This window comes from Sturnus vulgaris, chromosome 3 (genome assembly GCF_052056855.1).
Source record: "Sturnus vulgaris isolate bStuVul1 chromosome 3, bStuVul1.hap1, whole genome shotgun sequence".
Taxonomy (NCBI): Eukaryota; Metazoa; Chordata; class Aves; order Passeriformes; family Sturnidae; genus Sturnus; species Sturnus vulgaris.
In genome coordinates, this window is record NC_142245.1 from 11298983 (window position 1) to 11322981 (window position 23999).

Below are 23999 nucleotides of genomic sequence, written 5' to 3' on the forward strand. Positions count from 1 at the left end.
ATGGCAGGGGGAGATGCCAGACTGGAGCCCCGGGCTGTCCTCCCACTCCACGAGCCAAGCAAGAGAGTGTCCCCCGCTCCAGACCCCCCATCCCACCTTTCCTTTTCCTGTTCCCCCCCCTCCCCCTCCTCCCACCCCCCTACGAGAGAACATTATCTGTCGTTTTAAGGTGTAGCCACAATTACTTAGCATAACAATGGGAGAAAATTCCACAGCAAGAAAAGGGAACAATTCGACCTCCAAAAGGGACAAAAGACAGCAGCTGAAATATGGGGGAGGTTCAAGGGGATGGTACAAATCATTAGCAAATTGGAGAAATCCTGGGGAGGGGAAAAAGGCAGGGTTTACAAAAGCATTGTCCAATGTGGGAGGTAGGAGGGGAAATTGGGCCACATGACTAATGAGACATGGAGTTTTAGGGGATTTCCAAAGGGGAATTCCAAGCCGGGGATTGCCACAAGGTAGGATTGACAGGGAATTCAGGGTAGATTCAGGGTGGGTGGGAGGGTATAATTTGGACCAAACCATTAACTTGGGCAATAACAGAGCATACTATTAAACAAGAAACACACTGCAACATCCTTGTACCCTTTTTTTCCATTTGATAAAGGTTTATTTGAACCTTTGTTCTTGATCCCTCTCCAATTTCTTGACAGTACCATGGGAGTAGCAGCAAAGAGGATAAAGTACATGGGAGTGAATTTGGTGAGTTCCTGGCTCTGACTCTTGGACCTTCGAAGGAGGTACAGAGACAGGATTCCTGAGGCTGGGACCTGGAAATGTGCTTTGTTGCTGCCTGCTCCCACCTGGTGACTTAATAAGGTTTTGCTCTCTGTTGACTTTGACACAACTAATTACTCTAGTTCTAGAATGCTGGACTCATTTTCAGGGAAGAGCTTGCTTTGCTCAGTCTAATTTATCGTTTGTCCGTAGCATGCTAGAATAGAAGAGGCCTATGACAAAATCAAGCTCAGCACTGTAGTGACTCAGCTGAAATAGGGTAATTGTATCTGGGGGAAGACGTTCTTTTGCAGCTACAGGTATTTAACGTGATATTTGAAGAGCTTTTTCTTGTACTCGTATGGATATTTTCCATGTACAGTGCAAGCTGCTGCACTTCAAGTGTTGAAATACTGAAGCCACGTGCTCAGAAGATTTTGCTGAAAGTGAGAGATTTATCTTGGATCTAATGTTCTAACAATCATTTGAGTTTAAGTAACAGCAACTTCAACAGTTGTGAATAAAGCTCCGTAATTTTGAAGGCAGTAGTGGATTGTCTCCTTTTCTATACAAACATTCTAAATGGTCCTCATAAGAAGAAAACAGGAAATTGAAACTCGCTACTGCTTAGTTCTGAGACTGTATTTTTATTTTCTGAGTTGCATCTTGTGTGTAGGAGGAGAAAATGGGCTCTTGCTTCTAGGTCTTCCCAGCATTGTTGCAGGAGACAAAGCGAAATACGTCATCATTGTGGAGCTGAGAGGGTGGCTGGTTGCTTTCCATCCAGTGCTGATGGGTCTTGACAGCTTGTACAGTCTTATGTAAGCAAACATGACATTTCAAATCTCCTCATTGATGCAGCTGAAAGAAATGCAGGGCAGGTTTCCTGAAGTTTAGCTTTTCTGAAATCTAAAACAAGTTTCTTTTCATGAATTCCTTTCCCAGATATGCTTCAGTGCTCTCTCTTTTGTAGCAAGAGAGCTAAAACAGTAATTATGAGGCAGAGAATTCTTACTTGCCTGAAAGCCTGGGTTAGTTCTTTTTACATCAAGATTGATAAAATTTTTGCCTCCCACCTAAGCATATACTTGCTTAGAAACTGTAGTCACAGATCTTAAGCAGCATTGTTTTAACTGTTTAACCAGTTGAACAGTTGGGAAGGGAGAAAATGGAGAGTTACTCTGTGAATGTTGCCTAAAATTGGGGATAATTTAGCTTTCAGTTGACCAGAAGAAAATTAGATCAGGTGATGCTTTAAGATATGAGTAGTCTTCAGGGAATATGGAAAATTCCTTGTACCTGGTAATACTTCACAGCTGAGAATTGAGAAGGCAAAACAAAGCATGGCAAAACACAATATGTACCACTTGGGAACAGGGGTGTGCCCCGGTCACAGTGTCCAACTGTAACATCTCTTACAGACGGTTTTCTGAGATTTAAAAGTGTTTTCTCAGCTATATATTGTAACTACACAAGATAAATTTCAGCCAGTAAAAGTACCTGGTTTTGAGTGACTTGGCCATGTCCAGAACAAAACTCAGAATCTTAAAGTAGGTTTCAACTTGCATGATCTCAGTGATGATGCACATTGCATATAAGCAGTTCAGCAAAAAAAAAATTTAAAATAGTGTCTCAGATGTGGGAAGATGTGGGAAGAAGGAAGCAAGGAAGTCAGTGGAAGGGATGCCAAGCTGAAGGTAACAAGAGTTCAAAAAACCAAGTCACTATGTGGTTGGGTTTGTTTGGTTTTTTTGTCTCTGTGTGTTATTTCAGGGAGGGATATGGCTGTTTGGAAGCTGAGTGCAGGACTAGCTGGACTTGGATTTTGTGGTGGGGACAGAAAGTTGAAATTTTGAGAGAAATGCTAAGAATGAGAAGAATTCAGAGACAATGATGGCTTGTATCTGTATTTATCATGAAGAGAGAATAGAGGTGATAGCAGATGAGGCAAGCCATAAGTGTTGAGGGCAAAAAAGGCTGAAAATAGAGATGGTCACATCAGGGTGAAAGTGGAGGAAACTGTTCAACAGAACTATTTTTATAGAATTTAACCAGTGCAGTCTCTATAGGAACTACTTTTAACATGTTACAGAGGAGAAAGAAATTTTTCTATGTGGTCTAAATTAGTGGATTTGATTTCTGTTTTTGCTACTGTGGCCAGGAACTGGGGGAATGCATAAACCCCTATTAGAATTTGAAAATTAGGATGTCTGGGAGAATTATCCTTGCTAACCTGTAAAAATCCTCACCATGTGTCACTGGATGACATGGCATGACCTGGAGAAGAGAGGGAGATAACTGGAGCACTGGCACAACTTAGGAAGTGAGCAGGTTGCTGAGGTTGTTAGTGGTGTCAGGAAGGGATCTCTGCTCCTGTCATTGGGAAAGTGATCTCGGAAACCCGTCTGAGATGGTGGAAAAGCGGCTGGGATCTTAAATCAGCCTGAGTCTCCCTGGCCACTGTTGATGGCCACTCCTCCTCCCTGCTGGGACACTCCAGTTCCCCAGACAAGGGACCCGGTCCTGCCCCCCTGCCAGGCCCACAGGCCTGCAGTGGAGCCAGGCCGGGCCGGTGTTACCTGCATTGCTGCTGGAAGAGAAAGAGAGCTCTTTTCCAGGTTAGCTTCTTCAAAATGTGTGTTCACAGAGTGAACTATCTTTCTCTAATTAGTTCCTCAAGCTGTCAATAACCAAACCAGCCTTCAATTAGTTCCATCAGACTCAAAAGAGGCTTTTGCTCATAGAGAAAAACCTATGAGTCTGTCCTTCCTCAGGTGAAACTAACACAATGGGTTTTGAGGAAAGCTTTGTTTTGCGTGAAGAACACCAGACACCTTTCAAAAGTGCTTTTTTTTTTGCTTTTTGTGTCCCGAGAATATGAGACTTTGGCTTTCTGCTGTCATTGTACTCCATGGAGTTGACTTTGATGTCCTAAGATAATATGTTAACTCTGCCGAGTTTTATCTGCAGGAGGAGAAGCTGCAGCCGGGTTGAAGGATGGGCACAAAGCCACTGGGTGGCAAAGGAGACTGAGCTAACCCACAGCCCAGGAAGCAGCAGGGCCTGGGTTTGTGCTCCTTCCCGCCTGGGAAAGACACCAGATATAAGGCACCTGAGCTCTACGCTGGCATCTTCAAGTGGATTTTTCAGGAACTGGGAAAGCAGAGAGAAAGGAAGATTCTGATTCGAAGTATTCTGCTGGCCTGTTTAAATTGCTACACAAGTATTGCGTTGAGAAGGCAGTGCATAATCTAATGCACAGTTATAGGGTTGACTTGGAATAACATCCGTGTCCAAAAGCAGCATGTGCTTTCAATCTTTGTCCTTTTTTTTCCCTCTTTGCTTCATAGCCTAAGTTTAAACTATTGGCTACTTTAAAGAAGGTGAAATGGAAAAAAAAAAAGAGATCAAATCATTTCCTCTTCTCTGATGTACTGAAAACAGACGTATTGGTATTTTTTTATAAGGTACTAGACTATTCCCATCTTCCTGTTGTGTGTGAGGGGGTCTCATGCTCTCAACTCTGCTGCCTTTCCCTCCATTATCTCTGGCAAGATTATATTTACACTTCAGGATTATGGCTTTAAAAGAAACTGGAAAAAATAGATTTTCCAAATTGCAGCAGGGTTCCCTCTGATGGAACAGTTCTCATTCACTTCGTGCTTAGTTTGCTGGATTTGTTTTAACTAAGTTTTTTTTGCTTGATTTATAGTGAGAGATATTTGTGCTGGAGCTCATTAGCTGAGGTCTCTGCGTCTGTCTAGAGCCTGTAAATTAGCACTGCCCACCATGAAGCCTGGAGCTGCATGAGAGACCTAGGTGACCTGAGTAAGGGACGCAGTGGAGGAGCAGTGTTGTCCATTCTGCTCTCTCTCTGTGCCCTGGGGTGGACTGGAGTACCTGGCATATAACTTGAGAGTCATTGAAGCTGCCCCATTAACTTGCAGTGAACCTATTCAGCATTCTGTCTGTGAATGTTTAGCTATTAATATGAAAAAACCCACACAGCAGTGGCTGGTAAGCAAGCAGCAGACAGCTTGTTATTATGTCAGCAGTAAAGTCCAGTTATTCTTTTCTCTGCATCAGTGAATAACCTAGTTTCTCACTCCACTGAAAGTGTTAATTAGCTAAAACTGAGGTATGGGCATTATGTGACTGGTTAACAAGAGTTGCCTGGAGACCTGAGGCTTTGCAAGTTTGGCAGGAATAACACCTTTTTAAGACCACACAGATTCCTAGATGATAGCATAGAGAAATCAAATAGCACAGGAAACACAGGCAGCACAAGTCACTGAAAGAAGTGCTAGAAAATAATTGGTTGCTTTGAATTTTGAAGCAATTTCTGGTGTAAACTACTTTTCAAACCAAGCGAGGGGAAGCGTCAGTGAGCCAATGTTTTTCTTTGCAGGTAGAGCCTGGGACATGCATCCATTCCTCTTGTTCTGGAAATGTAATTTATGGCTGAACTGTTCAATGATTCATAAAAAGCAGGGAAATCATTCATCTAGGGCCCGATGCTCTGGTTTCCATGTGAGTCCTTTCATGTTTGGAGTAAAACTTATCTGACAGGTGCTAACCCTTCTTCTCTCCAAGCTGCAAATTAAAGTAATTAGCAAACAAAGCCTGTTGAAGATTTTCCATTGAAGCTGCAAAATTACAAACAGACAGAGAAGCACCAAGGCACTTTTTGTTTCTTGTTTAAACATTATAAATGTCATTGATCATTTTATGGAATTACTCTTGTAAGGTTAAAAAATCCTAAGAGCAGAAATGGTGTAAAAAGGGTAGGCTGAGAGAAAAAACAGGGTGAATGTTAATGCAAGTACTCTGGTTGTCAGTGATTCAAGCAAACAAGACACTTAGTGGTAGGTTAGGTGAAGAATATTTCTATAATAGAGAGAAATGAGGTGTGTAGCAGAGTAAATGCAATCTGAAGAGCCATTTCCTGGGAACAATTTTTGTTTGTGTCATAGCCCACCATTAAAAAAAGTGTGGCTGTATGTTCCTGTGTTTTTGTGCTGAGACTTTCCATTCTTTGCTGTGAACTACAGCAATATGGGGGTTCCTGTGGGTAAATGAAACTTTCTAGGAAGTGTAGATGCTAAAGAAAGCAAAGGTTGTTGCTTCTTTGCATAGGCAGAGTTTGGCTTGAAATAACAGCCCAGAAAACAAACTATGAAAGTTCCTCAGTCATGATTTAAGTTAAAATTTGTCTGGGAGAACAACTAGGTGACTGGTTTGGTTTTTTTTCCATTAGGAGTTTAGAGGTACATCCTTGGCTTTTAGTGTTGTTCAAAGATACAGGTTGTTTAAAGTTTCACAACAATTTCTTTTGCTTGCTTTACTGCATTATGGGCATACCTACCACAGCCTTTCATTTTCTGTAATTTTTAACTTATTTTATTTTGGTGTCTCTTGTTCTTGGTTGGATTTAAAGTTTCTGCTGGTCAGTCAGGCTGAGCTCCTGCATTGAATTACAAGGAGCACATGCTGCAAAACCAGGAGCTGGGTTTGTGCTTAAGTGCCTTAAATGAGTTAGTGCTGCACTCTCTCCATGTGGGTTGGAGCAGTCTGTAGGAAACAGTCTAAGGGAACAGCATGTGCTGACCCCATGTATTCTTACACCCCTCTTTTGAATCCTCGTGTGTGGAGCTTTAAGGACAAGTCTGTGTGTGAAGGGCTTGTCCTTCAGCTCATGACAGGCTTGTGCAGGGGCCCACAAGACAGGATAAATGGCAGGGTTCACAAATGTAAATCAATCATCATCAGGCCTGAAAATCTGGTGTCTTTCAAGATAGTGCTTTTTGCCATTTCCCTCAGAGCAAGCAGTGCTAACTAAGCTTTGAAAAACCGAGCATGAAAGGAATAGAATACCAGTGCTTTCTCCATAAGTAAAACATATTTCTATTCAATAACTGTTCTCATGCCTAAGCTGGTGTTTAACTTGTTTTTACAAAATAAGTCTATTGCTACATCTATTGCAGATGTAGCAAACACTGAAATTTGGGCACAATTTCTGTATAACCACATAAATAATCTAATTAGCAGTCCAGATTATTCTTGTTTTCTAATGATGTTAAAGACAGCTATGAAACACAACTTTTTTTTATTATTATTATATTTGTACTTGATGTTAAATGAGTCATGAAATGAGGCAGTGGATAAAGAAGTTTGAGAGGAGGGAAAGCTAGTTCTCTACAGTGTCATCTTCATGGAATTAGTCATCAGCCCCTCCTCACCATGAAACCGACTCCAGCTCTACAGCCGGAAACTTTTATTGGAAGTAAAGGTGTAAAAAGAAATCCTACACCACTGAGTTACAGTCCAAATACTGCTGTGGGTGTAAACATTTAAAAATCATCCGTCTGAGATGCAGCATAAACGATCTGTGCTCTAACACTGGGTTTTCACGCTTATCTCTGCTGATGAAGCATGCAGGATTTTGAATCTACCTGACTTCTTGTTCAAGGGTGTTTTGTTATGATTTTTGGTTACTGAGTTATTACTATTTGATGGGAGATAATGTGAAAAAAATGTTGCTGTTATAAGAAAAGTAAAAGCCAAAATGCTCCTCAAATGAAGCGTCTTCCCTTCTTAAGGATTGCTTCAGAAACAGGCTATGTCCTAAAGATTGCAGTGTTCTACAGGCCAAGACATGTCAAGGACAATAAATTTGTGGAGGCTAAGAGTTTGGATGATAAACCTGGCTATGAGGGGAAAAAAGTGAGGTTATTAAGATTGTTACTGGTCAAACTGTCACAGTCTGGCAAAGGCAAAAGAAAAAAAATCAGAAAAGCTTTTTATGAAATGCTCAAGGTGCTAGCTTCACTTGACAAGGAAGTTCCCTTTTTAAATTTTGCTTCAGGCGTCTCAGTGGCAGCTGGTCTGATTTCACAGGAAGATTTTTCAGTTCAGCCTCTGATCCTATTGCTCATTCTGCTATCAGTTGTCCTGAGACTGTTTTCCTCAAGTCATATTCCTCTCTTCCTCTTTCCTGCATACCTGCCTGATACCAGTGTACTGAACTATGCAGCAAGAATTGGTTCTGCCCTGGGGTGTTGCTGCAGCTGTGGATGTGGAATGACATTCACGTCACTTGGTCCCAGCTCACCCTTAGTTTCAGAGAGAAATGCAAGAGAAACCTGCTTTTGTGTTCCTGGCTTTTAGCCTAGAAAAAGTGTTGCCAATAGTTGGATTTCATAAAGGAAGTCTGCACTGTTCCAGTTGCACTGCCAGCTCTGGGATACTTGCTCCCCTTTCTTCCTCTCTGCATGGTACAGCTGTTGTTAAAGAGAGGTCATTCTTCAAAAAAATATTTTGCACTAGATGGCAGCAGGGTAGTCCTGTTAAGGGATAAGTATTTCCTGACATACAGAGATGTTCTCTGAAAGTCTCATGTAGATCCCGATCTTCTCCCTGGCCAAGATTTTTCTTGTGACCTAACAGCTCAATTTAGATGTTAAAACAAGCATCCTAATTTTTAGAAATCTAATTTCCCTTGGGCATGGTTTGAAGCCATCTCCTGTTTAGATGCTAAATAGAACCATGAATGAAGTGATGATTAACATTTATCTTGGCAACAAACAAATAGCCCATTTTGGAAAAAGAAAAAAAGTTACTTATTTTCCTGGATCAGAGTGCATTTGGGTGGGAGGGTTTGTAAAGGAGGTAAAAGTGTGAGATGCAGTCCTCATTTTATACATTTCATCTTACAAGACAGATTTTCTTCATACTTACAAAGCCTGTTGATTTATATGATAGATAGATGTGCCTGTATGAGTAATATCAGTAACCCATTAACTGCTGCTGCCACAATGAGAGCTGAGTTGGTCACGGCTTTGTGCAGTCAAGGTGAAACTTCGGGGATGTGATAGCAGAATGGCAAATTAATATATAGAGGTGTAAACATAGTCTGGACTATGAAAGTGAGGTGGTTCCAGAAAACACTGGCACTTCTTTTTATGCTTGAATGATGCTCACATTTGTCTGGATGTCACTTAGATTTGTATGGTGAGAAAGGAAATATAGAAATTTATCACAGGTCTTTGCAAGGGGCAGGAAGTGATGACAAAGAAGCAGGCAAGAGATAACCATTCAGAACTGTTTGCTAACGATTGTTATAAGAAATATATTTCAGTAGGAGAAATACTGCAAGAAGACTGACTGTACAAATTAAATCTGTTAGTGACAAAGTTAAACTAAAAAGATATCATTGCAGAAAAGTATGGAAAAGTCATGGAATGGGTCTTGGATTGCTCAAAAACCTTGAATACAAATCTGCCTAGTCCAGGGCCAAGAACCTGGCAATACATGGTAGAAGTTCCTCCCTGGGGCGAATATTATAATTTTTTCAAAGCTGGCCATAGCTAAAGAAGAGCAAAAACAATTTTAATTAAAGAGAGATGAAGTTGGTCTTCTACTAAACACAAATAGCAACCAGTTCAGCTCATGGGAATGGAAGACATTGGAGACCATGAGCAAGTTCCCCATGGACTGTGAGTAGCTTGCTTTTAAAAAGACCTGACCTAATGTGCAGCAAAATTAATCAAATCCAGAGAAGGCTAATACATAAATATTTTGCAGGTCGAGGGAGGAAACTGGCAACTGCATATTGGCACAAACCTCTGAAGGGGTGATGGACAATGTGCTTCAATCACTAACAGTGGCAGGTGGGACAACTTAAAGTCTTGTTTCTTTCCTCCTAATGACATTTTTGCTGAAACATATTGCTCTAAGTGCCTGGATATGTTTGTGGCTTACAGGTACGGTGGACTCTGCCTGGATGTTTAAGGTTTGAGTTTTTTGAGAGGGTTAGCTCACCTTTCTTTTCAGCATGGCCAAAGAATAATGATGTAAATGGTCTTTCTGAATATTTTGTAAAAATCTTCCTTTGGTAGAGTATTTAAGTAGCACAAAATATTGCATGATTTAGTATGCAACAATGAACAGCTTTTCAAAAATCTGGTCATTTGCAATCCTCACTTGTGGAGGTTATGCAACATCAGAATATAAATAATTTAAAGACTTCCAGGTATATCCTTGCAAGCTGATGAGCTGATGAGCAACAATTCACTTAGAGGTGATGGTTTGCCATCAGAAAGCAATAGTGCAGAAATACAGAATGGGTAAATGTTTGCAGGAGGACAGGAGGAAAGTAAATGTGTTTGTGATGACTGCTTATCATGAGCTGGCTGATGAGGGCAGCCAGCAGATGTCATGGAATATATTATTTTTGTTCTTTCCACAGTCTATTTACATAAATTAGCTAAGTGCATTAAAGCTTTAATTCAGATACAGTAACTCTGCCTTGCATAGCTTCATGCCGGAAAAATAGACCTTTTCCAGTGAACTAGAATGAACAGATGCAGTTTCAAATAGCTAGCAGATGTTAGAAGCAAGTGAGCAGGAATCAGTTTGAGAGGCCTGTCTGAGGGAGCCTGGTTTCCCTAGAATTAAGAGAAAGGGAGGGAACTGAGGAGGATTTTCCCGAAGAAATGGCAAACAATGTTGTACCGACTTTTTTTTTTTTTTATTTAGGTGAACAAGGACCTAATAAATTCCAGAAATCTCTTCTTTTACACCTACCTTTGGGTTTTTTGGTTTACGTTTTTGGTTGTTTTTGCTTGTTTGTTTTGCAGCCCAGGTGAGACTGCTAGCTTGGATATGCTTTTAGGGCATAAGAATGATCTGTAATAAGTCTCCAGAAGGTATCTAAGAACAAACTAGGTTTTCTGTTACCTCTTTGCAGAAGTAAATGAGAGAAAATAAATGGAAATAACGGCCACGTGAAAAAGACAGCAGAAAGAAAAAATGTAATTAGTATAACTTATTTTTTTTTGCAGCTCTTCAAGACCTGGTTCTTCCCACTCAGCAGTTTCACATAAGTTTTTAGCAATCTCTGGATTGCTGATGGATTAAAAGCTGAAAATTACTGTTGTGGAGCAAGGTGCTTGCAATGATTACCTGGCTCATTATCTTTTATAAGGTATTATATGTAGACCATTAAGAAACTCAGTAGTTTATAGAAATCGATTTTCAGTCTGCTTGTCAGACCATGCTGTACTGTTGTTCTGCTCTATTTCTTTGAGAAAGGATGTTACAAAGAATGCTATTCTTCTTGAAGGAAAAGGAAAGCCCAAAATCATAGACCAGCAATATTAATTAGGCAAATTTGACTGTGTAAGGTGGGAGTACAGAATGGACTTTAAAGAAAGTACTTTGGTTTTTGTTATTACACACTGATAGAAAAAGGCATAGTCATAGGCATAGCTCATCATAGGAGCTAAGGTTCCTGACATTAAAGGTGAAGGTGGTAAAACATGGGAGTTTTAACTCCTCACTGATTACAGCAGGAATCATTGAAGAGGTGAGGCTGGAAGGCAGCTCTGGAGACCATTTGATCCAACCTCCTCCCTTCAAGCAAGATCAATTAGAGGTTTTCATGGCAGTGTCTGGTTGGATATTGTCTCTTTCCAAGGATGGATATTCCACAGCTCCACTGGGCAACCTGTTCTAGACTTCTGTCACCCCTGAACCTTTTTTTTTCACCATTTCTTGTTTAATATAGAATTTCCTGGGCTTCAGTTTATGGCCATTTTGTGCAGTCACTGGGCACCTCTGAGAAGTGTCTGGCTCCCTCCTTACTGGCTGTGCTATGTCCTTCTGCCCTGCTTTTATATTCTCACCGATACTCCTAAGCCTCCTTTTCTCCAGCTTTTCCCATTCTCTCCTTGCATGTCTGATGCTTCTGGCCTCACTCATTTGTAGCTCTCTACTGGCCTAACTCCAGGATATCTGTGTCTCTCAGAACTACACCTGGCAGTGAAGATGTGAGTGAGCGCTCTTCTAAATGGTATTGAGTTGGAGGTTGGCTATTGTAAATGGAGAGGGAAAGAGAGACTAGGGATCAGTATGATGCTTGCCATCAGTTAAAACACAGTCAGTAGAAACAGAGTAGAAAACTCTCTCATGGCAGCCTTACCTTATTTTTGAAATAGAAATGCTAAGTCTAGAGAGTATGTTGATTGTGTTAATACTTTCATTATTGAGAAGGTGGGGGAATTTTTTTGCAGCAGGACCTAAGATGAGGCTAGCTTCAGTAGTGGTGGTAAATAATAAACAATGGCAAAGTGACGGGAGCAAGCCAGGAGGATGGGACTTCATGATCTGAAGCTGTAATTGGACAATTAACCCCAGTATGTAAATGGACCAAAACTTACAGAAGTGTAAAAACTAATGACCAAGATCCATCTTGGATCCATCCTGGGTTTAGCCATGGCCAGGCTCTTGTACTGCCCAAGGTGTATCCTTTAAAGGCCTCTTAATAAATACCTACTTTATTAGTTTAACTCCATCTAGTCTCTGTTTCAGGTCAGCCTCACACAGGCATCAGAACTGCTCTGTGAGGCTCCTGCCTTCCCAAGAGGAATCTGGGGCCTTCTGCAAGCCTGGGCCCAAATGGGTATTCCTGGCATTTTGGTCTCTCATGGTTTCAGTGGAGTTTTGAGTGTTAGCAGTTTGATATGTAGCAGTTACTTACTTTTTTCCCTCCCCTGCCTGGTGGTGTTCTGTGTATTACTTAACTGTTGTTTTTTCACTTTTATCTATTAGTAATCATTCCGTATTGGTGAAAAGGGATTATTGGAATCCTTAAAGGGAGACAACTAATTCCAGAGTGCTCTCCTTTAAATTGTCTCATACCAAGACAACTGTGTGTTCAGCTAAAACTGTACCTAGTCCCTGTGCAAATTGATTAACACAAACTGTGGAAAGAGAGAATGATTTGATCTCTGATTGCATGTAGTAATACACCTGAAATTCCTCATAACATAGATTTGTCTTGTGTAAAACTGCCAAATTTTCTCATTATAGACTTCTTCATCTTGACAGAGCATTGTTAAGGGATTTTAAACAATTGAATAAAAATTCACAGGAAATCCAGGTTTAGTGTTTGTCTGATTTTAACCATGTTATTACGAGATTTGTGAATGTTCATTCTATCTGTCTGTGTGTATAATTCAAGTCTCCAGATCCAGTTATATTCCTGGCTAAAAACCAAATATTCAAAGTACAGTGTTAATTTTTCATATTATCTAGTATCTGTTGGTGAATATTGTTGATATGGAAAATGTATGACAGTGCTGTCATCATTGTCTTGCTGTAGTAATAACTTGTGTTTTCTCAACAACATACATGCAAGTGCATGATGAAGCGTGTTTTTGAAAAGCACAGATGCTGTGAAACTGGGGAAAAAATTCATTTTGTTTATATAAGATTGCTCTGTCTACAACATATCTGAGTAATGCTAATCACTCTTTTTGTCTTCACAAAGTTTGCCATTTTCTGGCTTACAGTTATTCCAATATGAACCCTTCCTGAAACACAATTTATGAAATGATCAGGCTTTAAAAACTTATCAAAATCAAGCCAAGTAAATGTTCCTCCCCCTATGTCAAAGAAAAGCTACTCAGACACTATTCATTTTTCATAGAAAAATTCCACATATCTACCTATTCTTGTTCATGTAATTTAAAAATTATTGTATATTTCTGATGGCAGGTTTGATAATGGTAGGATATGAGGCTAATGCTGGGAAAAGGTCTATCAGCTGATGTTGGTCATAATTCACAGTGGTTTCCCTGCTGGCAAAACGATTTGTGTAACTGATGTCCCTGGTACCTATAAAGCTGGAAAAAAAATAAATCAAGACCCACACATATACCAACTCCCCTAAAAACATACACACACACATACACACATGCACCCTCCTCTACTCTCACTCCCCACAAAAAACCCCACAAACCCCAAAACTCAAAAAAACCTGACAAACAAAACATCTTGCACGGTTGACCAGCTGAAAATTTTCCTTCAGATACAAAGATTCTTGTGTGCTCAGTATCCCCAATATCTTCAAAAGAGTGATGTCTTTCCATGTAGGAAAGAAAAGATCAAGAGCATTGATTTAATGTAGAATAACAGAAGCGGTCTTTAATGTTGTGCTGGGACAAAAGCATCTCTTAAGGATTTTGGGTGTCAGGAAACTATAGAAGTTCTTGCCTTTAATCTTCCCCTGTTTCAGCCTCACACTGAAGAGATTGGGCTGAAAGACTGGCCACTGAGGACAAAAGTTTCTAACATAGTTTTCACGTTGTCCTCAGGACAACTGGCTTCCTGAGATAGACAGGGATGGGGAGCAGAATAGTTCCCCTGTAATCCAGGAGGAAGCAGTTACTGATATTTATATCACTATATTATATTGAGATATTTAGATGCTCACAAGTCTATGGGACCAGAGAAGATCCATCCTAGGGTGTTGAAGGAGCTGGTGGAAGAGCTTGATGAGCCTCTGCCCTTCATTTGCCATCAGCCCTGGCTAGCTGGAGAGGTCCCAAATGTCTGGAGATGCCAGTGTGCTGCCCACCTATAAGAAGGATAAAAGGAGGATCCAGGAACTCCAGGCCTGTCAGCCTGACCTCAGTTCCCAGCAAGGTTATGGAATAGATCATATTGAGTGTGATCACTCAGCACCTACAGGACAGCTGAGGGATCAGACCCAGCCAGCATGGATTTAGGAGGGCAAGTCCTGCCTGGCCAGCCTGATCTCCTTTTATGACCAGGTGACCCTCCTGGTGGATGAAGGGAATGCTGTGAATGTTGTCTACCTGGATTTCATCAAAGTCATTGACAAAACCTCCCATGGCACAATCCTGGAAAAGGTGGCAGCCCATGGCTTGGACAGGTGCTCTTGGACAGACTCTTGCTTTAAGAACTGGCTGGATGGCCAGGCCCAAGAGTGGTGGTCAATGGTGCTGCATCCAGTTGGTGACCAGTCACCAGTGGTGTCCCCCAGAAATCTGTGTTGGGCTCAGTCCTGTTTAATATCTTTATTGTGATCTGGATGAGGGGATTGAGTCCACCATCAGCAAATTTGCAGACAGCACCAAGCTGGGTGCAAGTGTTGATCTGCTGGAGGGCAGGAATACTGTGCAGAGGGACCTGGACAGGCTGGATAGATGGGCTGAATCCAAGAATATGAGGTTTAACAAGACCAGGCGCTGCATCCTTCACTTTGCCACCACAGCCCCCTGCAGTGCCACAGGCTGGGGGCAGAATGGCTGGACAGCACAGGCAGAAAGGGACCTGGAGGTACTGATTGATGGCAGAATGAACATTAGCTAGCAGTGTCCTCACGTGGCCAAAAAAGCCAATGGCATCTTGGCCTCTATCAGGAATAGTGTGGCCAGCAGGACCAGGGAAGTCATTCTTCCCCTGTACTTGGCACTGGTTAAGCCACAACTTTAGTACTGTGCCCAGTTCTGGACACCCCAATTTGGGAAGGATGTCGAGATGCTGCAGCATGTCCAGAGAAGGGCAAGAAGGCTGATGAAGGGTCTGGAACACAAGGGTCTGGAACATGAAGGGAGGTCGTGCTCCTATGAGGAACTGCAAGTTAGGAACTCCAAGAGAAACTCATCCATTTATTTCAGCCAAAATGTCACCTTGGTGCTTTGTTTAGCACTCTGAATGTGCTCTGTTCAGACAAAGGATTGGACTGATGCTCCTGGGGAGTTTGAGTGACAAAGTAAACTGGTAATTTTTCTCGAGAGCGAGTATTTACAGAGCTAGTCTTATTTTATAATACTGTATTTACAGATTTAGTCCTACTTTGGATTTTTGAAGCCATTAATACTGTATAGCTGTGGCAGAGGGAAAAACCAATTCAGTGTTGCTGCTTTAGTCTTCTTTCAATGCTTTAAATTTCTTTCTCTGATTATATTTTCGCATTCAGAAAAGCTGCCTTCTCCTTGAAGATTTTATCTTGTGCTTTTCTTTTTCACTGTGACTTCATTGAGACAAATGGAAACAAGGCAAAAATATCTTTTGGATGTCATCAAATTATTCTTTGGGGAGATGAGTCTAAATCCATAACGCTGGAATTCTGTAGATGTAGATTTTCTAGCACAAGCTTCAAGGTAGGCTGAAATTCAAATGTTTATTGAGACTGCTTTTTTCTTGCCTTATTGAATTTTTGGCAACATGTGAGCTTTTAACAAGAGCTAAAAGGCCTTGTCTTTTCTACTTTGAGTGATGCCACCATTGGTAAAAACTGTTTTTAAATTTAACTTTGACCAGTCATTCTGACAAAATTTCCCTGAAACATTAATTTCTGTAAAAGTAGTTAACCAGAAGAGTGGATTTTTTTTTTCAGATGCAGATTATAGTGTGTATAGTAGTAAATTGTAGAAATAATAATATGATTTAGTCATCATTACAGGGACACTTTGAGAACGTTATCATGATATTTAGTGCTTTGGACTGGAAAGTCTGATTTTAAGTTTCAGTACCAGCAGTTTCTGGCTTGCTGCCATGAGCAGCAGGCTCTGAGGAGGATACAACCAACTTTTAAGGAGTGTATTTTTGTTTTCTTGGCAACAAGTTTCATATTTTAACAATACTAGAAATTATTCAAATTGAGGTCTCAGATGCGGACTATATAAGAAGAAATGATGGGTGAGAATCTGGTTAAATATCAAATCAGTATCAAAGATAGCTGAGAATAAAAGAAAAAAATAACCCCATGTGTGTTTCTACACATGGCCACCTGTAAAAGAACCCTGGAACAGGAAAAGATGAGGAGGTTCAGTAGAAAATTATGTCAAACTGCATTAAATATAGTTCCCTGGAGGAGTATGGAGACATATAGGTCGATACATCAATGAAGAAATAGCAGGATGTTTCATGGCAACTTTCTTCATTTAGATTAATTTTTAGTAGATTGAAGTGTTCCTGACTTTTCTCCCATATACTGTGTAAGTCAATGTTGTATTTAGATATTGTGAACTGATAAAATCTTTTTCTAGTCTCCCCACTTTTACACCTTCTTTATCTAGCACATATGGTCTGAGCTGGATATTACTGGTTTTTGTCTGTGATTTGTCTGGAGTTCAACTAAACCTCACCTGACACACCGAGTGCTCTGAATAAGGAAGCAGTGCTACAGGGGATTGGAAATCTCAGTGAAGGTTTTAAGAGTTGGAGTTTTTTTCTGTAAATGGAGAGCACTCATCTGCACTACGTTGCTAATTGTACTGTGATTAAAAGTATCAAGGAGAAATTGGTAAGGAAATGAAGCGTTAAAACAAAACAACAACAAAAAAGCCCATAGGTTTTCCTAGCAACTGTGATTTATAGTCTTGTATACTGAGACTGCTTTTTGAGAATTTGCCCAAACCCCAAAATCAATGCGCTGCTTTCCTCTTGAGAACGTGGGAAAAATAAGTAAAAGATTTTGCTAACCCTGGGTATGATGAGAAATGAAAGCCCAAATAAATGCTCTCTAGGGATCATTTACTTCTGACTTCAAATTTTAAATCTTCAAGCAACCCTCTGGTAAATGTGAGAATTAGTTTTGTTTCCTATGCTGAAAATGTGAAGAAAATATCTAAGTTGTATATAACTTTATTTCTATGTGATAACTGATTTCCAATTCCCTACATGCCATTCAGTTCTTTTTAGTATATTTCACTTTTATCATCTTTCATGGCTAAGGGTTCTCTAGTTTGTGGCTGTCCATCGAGTAATGTTTTTCCTTAGTCTTCTTTCAATGGTGCAATGAACAAGCTAAAAACAGTAGGCAACTGGAAATACTGAACTCGAGCAAATGCTTTCTCAATACTGTTGTTAGTTGCAGGTGCTGAGCTCATATTTTCCCACAGGCCCTGTTACAACTGTCTTGAAAATATATGACAGCAGAAGTTATCCTACAAAAGTGTCAGATAAACAAAACTATTCCTTAGTATTTGCAGGATTGGGGGGGTTTCTGATTCCTGGGATAATTTTATGCTACTGAGATTAATTTTTACTGCACAAAATACAAATTTACTTGGATCTCTAGGCTAAAAATCATCTACTTCTCTTGAGGAGTAGAATAAGACATCTATTTTCAGGAGCATAATTTAAGGGTTTGAATTTGGTCTTTTGTTTACATGCCTAGAGAAGGATCCATGCTCTTCCAGTTGTACATACATGGATGTCCTTGGCATCCCTATGAGCTCGTCTATATCCTTCCTTTACAAATGGCAGCATGATTACAAGAGTTAAGAAAAAAAAAAACAATCAAGAGTTTAAACTGGGAGGTATAATTAGAGTTTTTCCATCCCTGTGGCATTGCAAAAAACACCTCCATTATGTAAGTTGCTTTGGTACATACTGTGCACATCTTCTTGTGCTCTAGATATGAGAGGCAGCCTGTGACTGCACTTTGTTAGCTGGTAGCTCTGAATACTGGCCTAAATTAAAACTTCATATGCATAGGGACAGTGCCATGCTCAGCTTTGGTTCATGAAATGATGTAGGATAACACATTGCTATGGTAAAAACTGTGGTGACGACAAGCTGCGTGATATCAAGCTAATATAAGGTGGTTTTAGCAAAATTAAGAAAATACATTGAGAGAAATATTAGGCAGATATTTTGGTGAATACTGCTCTTTATAGTTAATGAAAAGAAATACTATTCTACCAGCATTACTTCTCTTTGGATACTGACTCCAAACCAGATGGGGCTCGTGTAAATCTCTGGCCATTCATTGCAATCAGTGTGGTCAGACAAATGGGATCTAATTGATGGAGAAGCATCATCATTTCATTTTGTGCAGGCAATTTATAAATTTCCTAAGATTAATCTGAATCACAGATGCTTCTGTGAATGAAAGAATGCTGTATTTAGAGAATAACACAAGTATGTCCAGGGAGATATCCCCATTTTTATTATCCAGCTTTCCTAAATTGCTCCTCTTTTGAGAAGTATGCAGTAGAATGTCCCTCAGTTCCCAAGATTTGTAGAAGTACAGTGACGTCTAGTGGATTCACGCTAAGTATTAAGCTATATAAAGTGTCAAGTTATTAATGAGTTTAGGTCTTCAAAGAGACAAGAGCAGTTGTTGGTTGCTGTAAAGTTGTTTATTGCAGAAGCACATCAGTCTCAAAAGGCCAAGAGTCCAGATTATCAAAGTCAGTGTTCAAGCTTTGTGGCATGCAGTCCTGAGCAGAGGCAGGAGCAGCAGCTCTCTGGTGTAGAGTCCTGAGCAGAGGCAGCAGATCCATGGTGCTTCTCCTTCTGTTCTTCCTCTTCTTCTTCTATGTGGTAGTAGTGATGATGATGATGATGGAGGAAGAGAGAGAACTCTCACCCTATTACATGGATTTTTATTTGTTAATTACCCAATGAGCTAAAACCATGAACCTAAAACATTTGTTCTAAATCTATTAGAATTCTATTTCTGTAGTAGGAAAATGGTGTTAATTCTTACACGTAACCTCTGCATATAGCTCTATCTTTTCACACAAATGGTTCTATCTTGTTCTATCTAAAAAACATAAGCAATATTCTTACTATGTTTTCATTATGTCTGGGACCAAGTTTCTGAACTCTCACAGAAGCCTAACACTGCTTTCTACTTTTTACTCTCTTAAGCCCCTTAAAGCATATTCTTACTTACCTAAAACTTAGACTTATACTTCTGTTTCATATCTATGTGGCTTAATATTTCTACTCAAAACTAAAGCCTACACTTCATATCTGTGTGCCTTAATACACTTTAAATTTCTCTAAAGGTTTTAATTCAATCCCTGCATTCTGATCTCTCTCTGAGACTCAGAGAGGCTCTTGTTTTACACACTCCAACAATAAACGAGGGGCATACAGAACCTATATCTGTTGTTCAAATGAGCTAAGACAACCCTTATTTTTATTAGTGCCTGATTGTTCATAGAATTTTTTAACGTGTCCTATTCTAAATAGGCAATCTTCCCATTCCTTGCTTCATCATGTTTACAAATTGAGGTTTTCTGCCTATTTTTTAGCCACTTCGTCTTTTTCAATACAGTTGTGAATAAACAATGAGAGAGATAGTAGAGTAAATGAAGCAATTACTGTTTTAGTTCTGACGAACAAAAATATTGGGAGATGTTGTCATCAAATAACCAAGTCACAACATAAAACTGCTTAGAAATACACTGAGGAATTTCTAAAGCTGAGAGAACACCATGATACTTGCATGAGGTTTTCATATTTGAGTTTGACTTGAAGTTTTTGCTTGCAGTTATTAAGCCATTTTTTTATAAAGGGGATGCTAAGATGTTCATGCTCTAGTAATGGTCAATTTATAAAGGAATAGCAGCCAAAAATGGGTATGTGGGCTGCAAAGTGAGAGCACTACTAGTTGTGTAAAGTTCTCAGCAGAAAATATGTGTAAAACTTGCTATATGCTGTTAGAATAGGAGAAACTTATTGGTGTGGATAAAGTGGTGAAAGGGCAATATAACACTTATAGGATATTTATTTTAAGAGTTGTTCACCGGTTTACCCCTTATTTTTCTGACAATAGCCACACATAATCTCAAAGTTTGCTGTCCTTTTTTAGAATTTTCTTTCTAAAAGGATGAAAAAAACTTATACTTTATAGTTTTTTACAGTCTAAGCCAATTTCTTCTCTTGTGAACTCTTAGCTGTGTGCAGGTTTTCTTTAATATTTGACCTTTTGTCCTTTCAAACATCACATTTAATTGTTGGTATAATTTTGATCCAGAAAATGTTTTTTCCAACGCTTCCTTTCAGATTTTTTCCATCTGGCTTCTAAAGTTTTTTTCCCAAATGGATTTTTCTCAGCTCTGCTGCATGTTGGTTGAGGAACAAAGCTTTTAAATCCATAACAAATAGATGGCTGATGTATTGCCTTTCCTCAAAACAATATTGAAGCTGGTGGAACTGAGATCTAATGACTGCTAGGAACATTTCATTAAGGTGTCCCTGTACTTAGGCTTTCTCTGATGTGATGTTTGCCCTCCTCAAGTCTCTCTGGATCCCAAGGTTGGCTCAGGTAGGGGTGAAGATTTTACAGTGGGTTGCAACTGTCTCAAATCATCATCACTGGGAAGAACACAGTGTATTTTTTAAAACATTTTTTAAGAAGTGTTCTTACTTTGCTTTTCCTTGTCTGTCTTGCATTTCCACATTACATCTAAATTAACTGCATATATGGTAAGCATTTAATTCATTGGTTTACTATTTGTTTATTACCTCTAAAATGGTTAATACCTATTTTTCCCAGTTCTTGGCTTTTTTTCTATTTTTATATCTGCCTCTTGTTGAGTTCTTTAGATCCTTGGGCTCTCCAGTGTCATTCATATCACCTTGTGCCTGTATGCCTTGCACCAGGGGATGTTCAGGTAGGTGGTTTTGTTTGGTTGGTTTTTCTTAATTTCTGCTTTGGTTTTTAAAGAAAGAGCAGTTTGTTCTGAGATGTTTAATATGCCTTCGGCTGAAGGTGATGTGTGGCCTTTTCAGAGCAGCTGCTGGGGTGAACCAGCTAACCTTCTAGTGCTTGACCTTCCCTGACCCCAAATGTTTCCAGTGGATGCTTGGAGACTCTTCTGAATCATTCCATACACGAGTGATCCTATATCCCTTGGGGAAATCCTGCGGCAATTACTCACACAAGGGAGATAGTGATCAGCTGGTATCATTGAGGGAGGCCATAGTTAAAAAGTCTCTTTGGTGACTACCAAAACCTTTATGGATTATAACAGATCAGAGCACTGCATTTTTACTATCTCAGAAGAGAGGAACAAAGAAATCTGAGTAGCTTACTAGGAAAACTGTAGGGCAGTGCATTCTAAGGCACAAAATATACTAATCGAATAATGCTATGGTGATGGTAGCTAGAAAAATAATGTATAATATATATGAGAAGAAATTATATATATTATATATAATATATATAATATATATTATATATAATATAATATATATAATATAGAATATATATAATTTCTTCTCATGACTAAAAAAAAATCTATCCTTTCTCTCCCTGCAAAGCCATCCCTCTCTCTACCAGGTCCAACACCAAAAATACCTTCAGTAGAATTTTAAGATAGACATTAACAGGATTGAATTAAGGGAGAATTAGGCTATCAAACAAACTGATAGATGGCTTTTCTTCCACAAAAAAAAATAAGCAAAGAAGTAAAAAATACTGTGCTAGCCTCTAGTTATTGAAATATCAGGGATGGGATCTCTCTCACTTTTCTTTCTCTACCTCCTATTTTTTCCACCCAGGTTGCCAGGTTAATTTTCTGGATATAGACATCTTGGGTTGCTGCTTTCAAAGCCAGTTGGTGCCAGCCACTGTTCTCTGCCCAGATGCGTGGGAGTGAGGCTGGCTTTTTGATTCGTGGCTTGGTGGAAGTTTCAGAGCTGCTGCAGTAGCTTGGGCTGTGGGAGTTTCTCCCTCGGCCAGCTCTCTACTGCACAGCCCTAGGCAGCGTTTGGAACAGGCCAGTACTCACTGCATCTTTCCCTGTTCTTATCCATGAATTTTCTACTCAGTCTCCTCCTGCTCCATCTTCCATGTTCTTCCCTTCCTGCTATCAGCTGCTCTCTTCCTAGGTCTCGTATTCACTTTCTTGTTCTCAGCCTACTCCAATCAAGTGACATAATTTATAATACTGGGAAGAGATGAGAATGAATATCCGATGGTGTTGTCTTGCATGGTATTTCGATGGATAAATGGAAATTGGAGAAATTGAGTTAATTAGCTGTACTATGCATATTTTTCATACCTCCCACCTTGCTCCACTGTGGTGGGATGAGCTAGTGGAAAATACCACAGGCTCTGTGTTCTTTCTCAGTAAAGAAGAGTTTCTTAAGGAAGCTTGGAAGTCAAGGTGCTTTTTGGTCTATCTATTTATTTCTCATCTTCTTAAAGTTTATGTGGAACAGAAAGTCAGACTTTTGAAGTGGTGTGTGTGCTTCATCAAATAAAAACCACTACAATTCAATCTCCTTTGGAGGAGCAAAGTAAATGGATTTCTCTATTGAACCATCATCATATTGCATTTTGAGATTTTGGTAAACAGCATTTTCTGCCAAGTTTCATGTCTTAAAATTCTTGAAAACTTGAGTAGTGCTCTTAGGACTCAAATATGTGGTTTACACACATGCATCATCCAAGTGTTTTATGGGCAGCAATATAGTCTTGTTTGTAGGCTGCAATGTTTCAAATTTTGTTTCACAATTTTATTTGAAAGTTACTTAAGGTCAGGTCCAAAAGTATTTCCTTATCACTCCTGTGCTTCATGTAAGCTTCCAAGACAGAATAAATCCTTGGCTTTTCTAGTACGAAATGTGACAGTGTTCATGTTTTCCAAGATGTAAATCCCTAGTTTTTAGCACCTTTCCTAGGAATCTAATCAAATGGACCCCTTTAGCAGCAGTTTGAAGGAATAGGTAATTTCAGGCAAGTGGCAAGTATTAGCTCGTGTCTGTCTTTACTCTTAAAAGAAAACAAAGGAGAGAAAATGAGAGGTGCCAAGGCTTGGCCTTCTGTTTACAGAACTCCTGCAAATGACAACGTTTCAAAGCTCAGTGTCACAGCTAATCCATTCTTGTTGTTTCCTAGGAAAAGATGCGAAGGAGACACCTTGCAAAGAAGACAATTTTATTTGCAGGGTTGAGGGAAGATGTAAATGGCCCAGGGAACTTGTGAGCCAGTACCTTAAATGCAGAAAATAGCTGTTTTAAGGGGATATTTGTTTTCTGTACCAAAGTCTTCTTTGCCTCATAACCTGACATGAAACTGAATGTAAACAGTCAAAATGTTATCAACAGTTATCTACCTAATCTAAATTCAGAGATATCATGCACTTTTTTTTTTCCTCTGCCCAGGGCCAATAATTTAGTTCTAGATTCTACTTATTCTAATAAGACTTTTAAATTTTTTCCTTCTCTGATGTAAAAATAAACTATTTTCAGTAAAGAAAACAGGCTATGGAAAGCGTAGATGATCTGGTGATTTATCAAGTGCTGGCTGTCAGGGAATAGGACTCAAAAATTTTTTGTCAGGTGCTTTGAAAAATGGATTTGCTTTCATAATGGAACTGGAGCGTAGGGGAGTGCATAAGGTAGGGATCTAGCTAACTCTTTACATAAAAATAATTCCTAAGAAAACATGCTGGTATGCACACAATCATAATTAGTAATTATGGCAATTTCTGAAAGAGGTGAAGATCAAATTTATCTGAAAGGAGTGCAGTTCCTCCCACCTCTCTGCAGAAAGAGATAAACTAATAAGGAAGCTTGAGAGAGAACTACAGGCAACGTATTTTGTTCAGCACCCAAAATTACTTCCAGTTTTGGCTTGAAAAATGTTAGACCTTGGTCCATCACTAATAAAATCAATTCACCTCTGTCCTGACCTTCTCTGTGAACTGTACCATTTT

At 39.6% G+C, this 23999-nt stretch overlaps 1 long non-coding RNA gene across 2 annotated transcripts; it reads left to right on the plus strand.

Annotated features, from left to right (window-relative positions):
* Positions 1 to 392: 392 nt before the first annotated feature.
* Positions 393 to 12595, plus strand: LOC148224181 (uncharacterized). Of its 2 annotated transcripts, none has more exons than XR_015802833.1 (3): positions 393 to 461; positions 9304 to 9389; positions 10563 to 12595. It is a non-coding gene; the product is annotated as an uncharacterized LOC148224181 (long non-coding RNA). The 2 variants fall into 2 exon arrangements; XR_015802832.1 differs by lacking the exon at positions 393 to 461 and adding an exon at positions 4755 to 5250.
* Positions 12596 to 23999: the final 11404 nt, after the last annotated feature.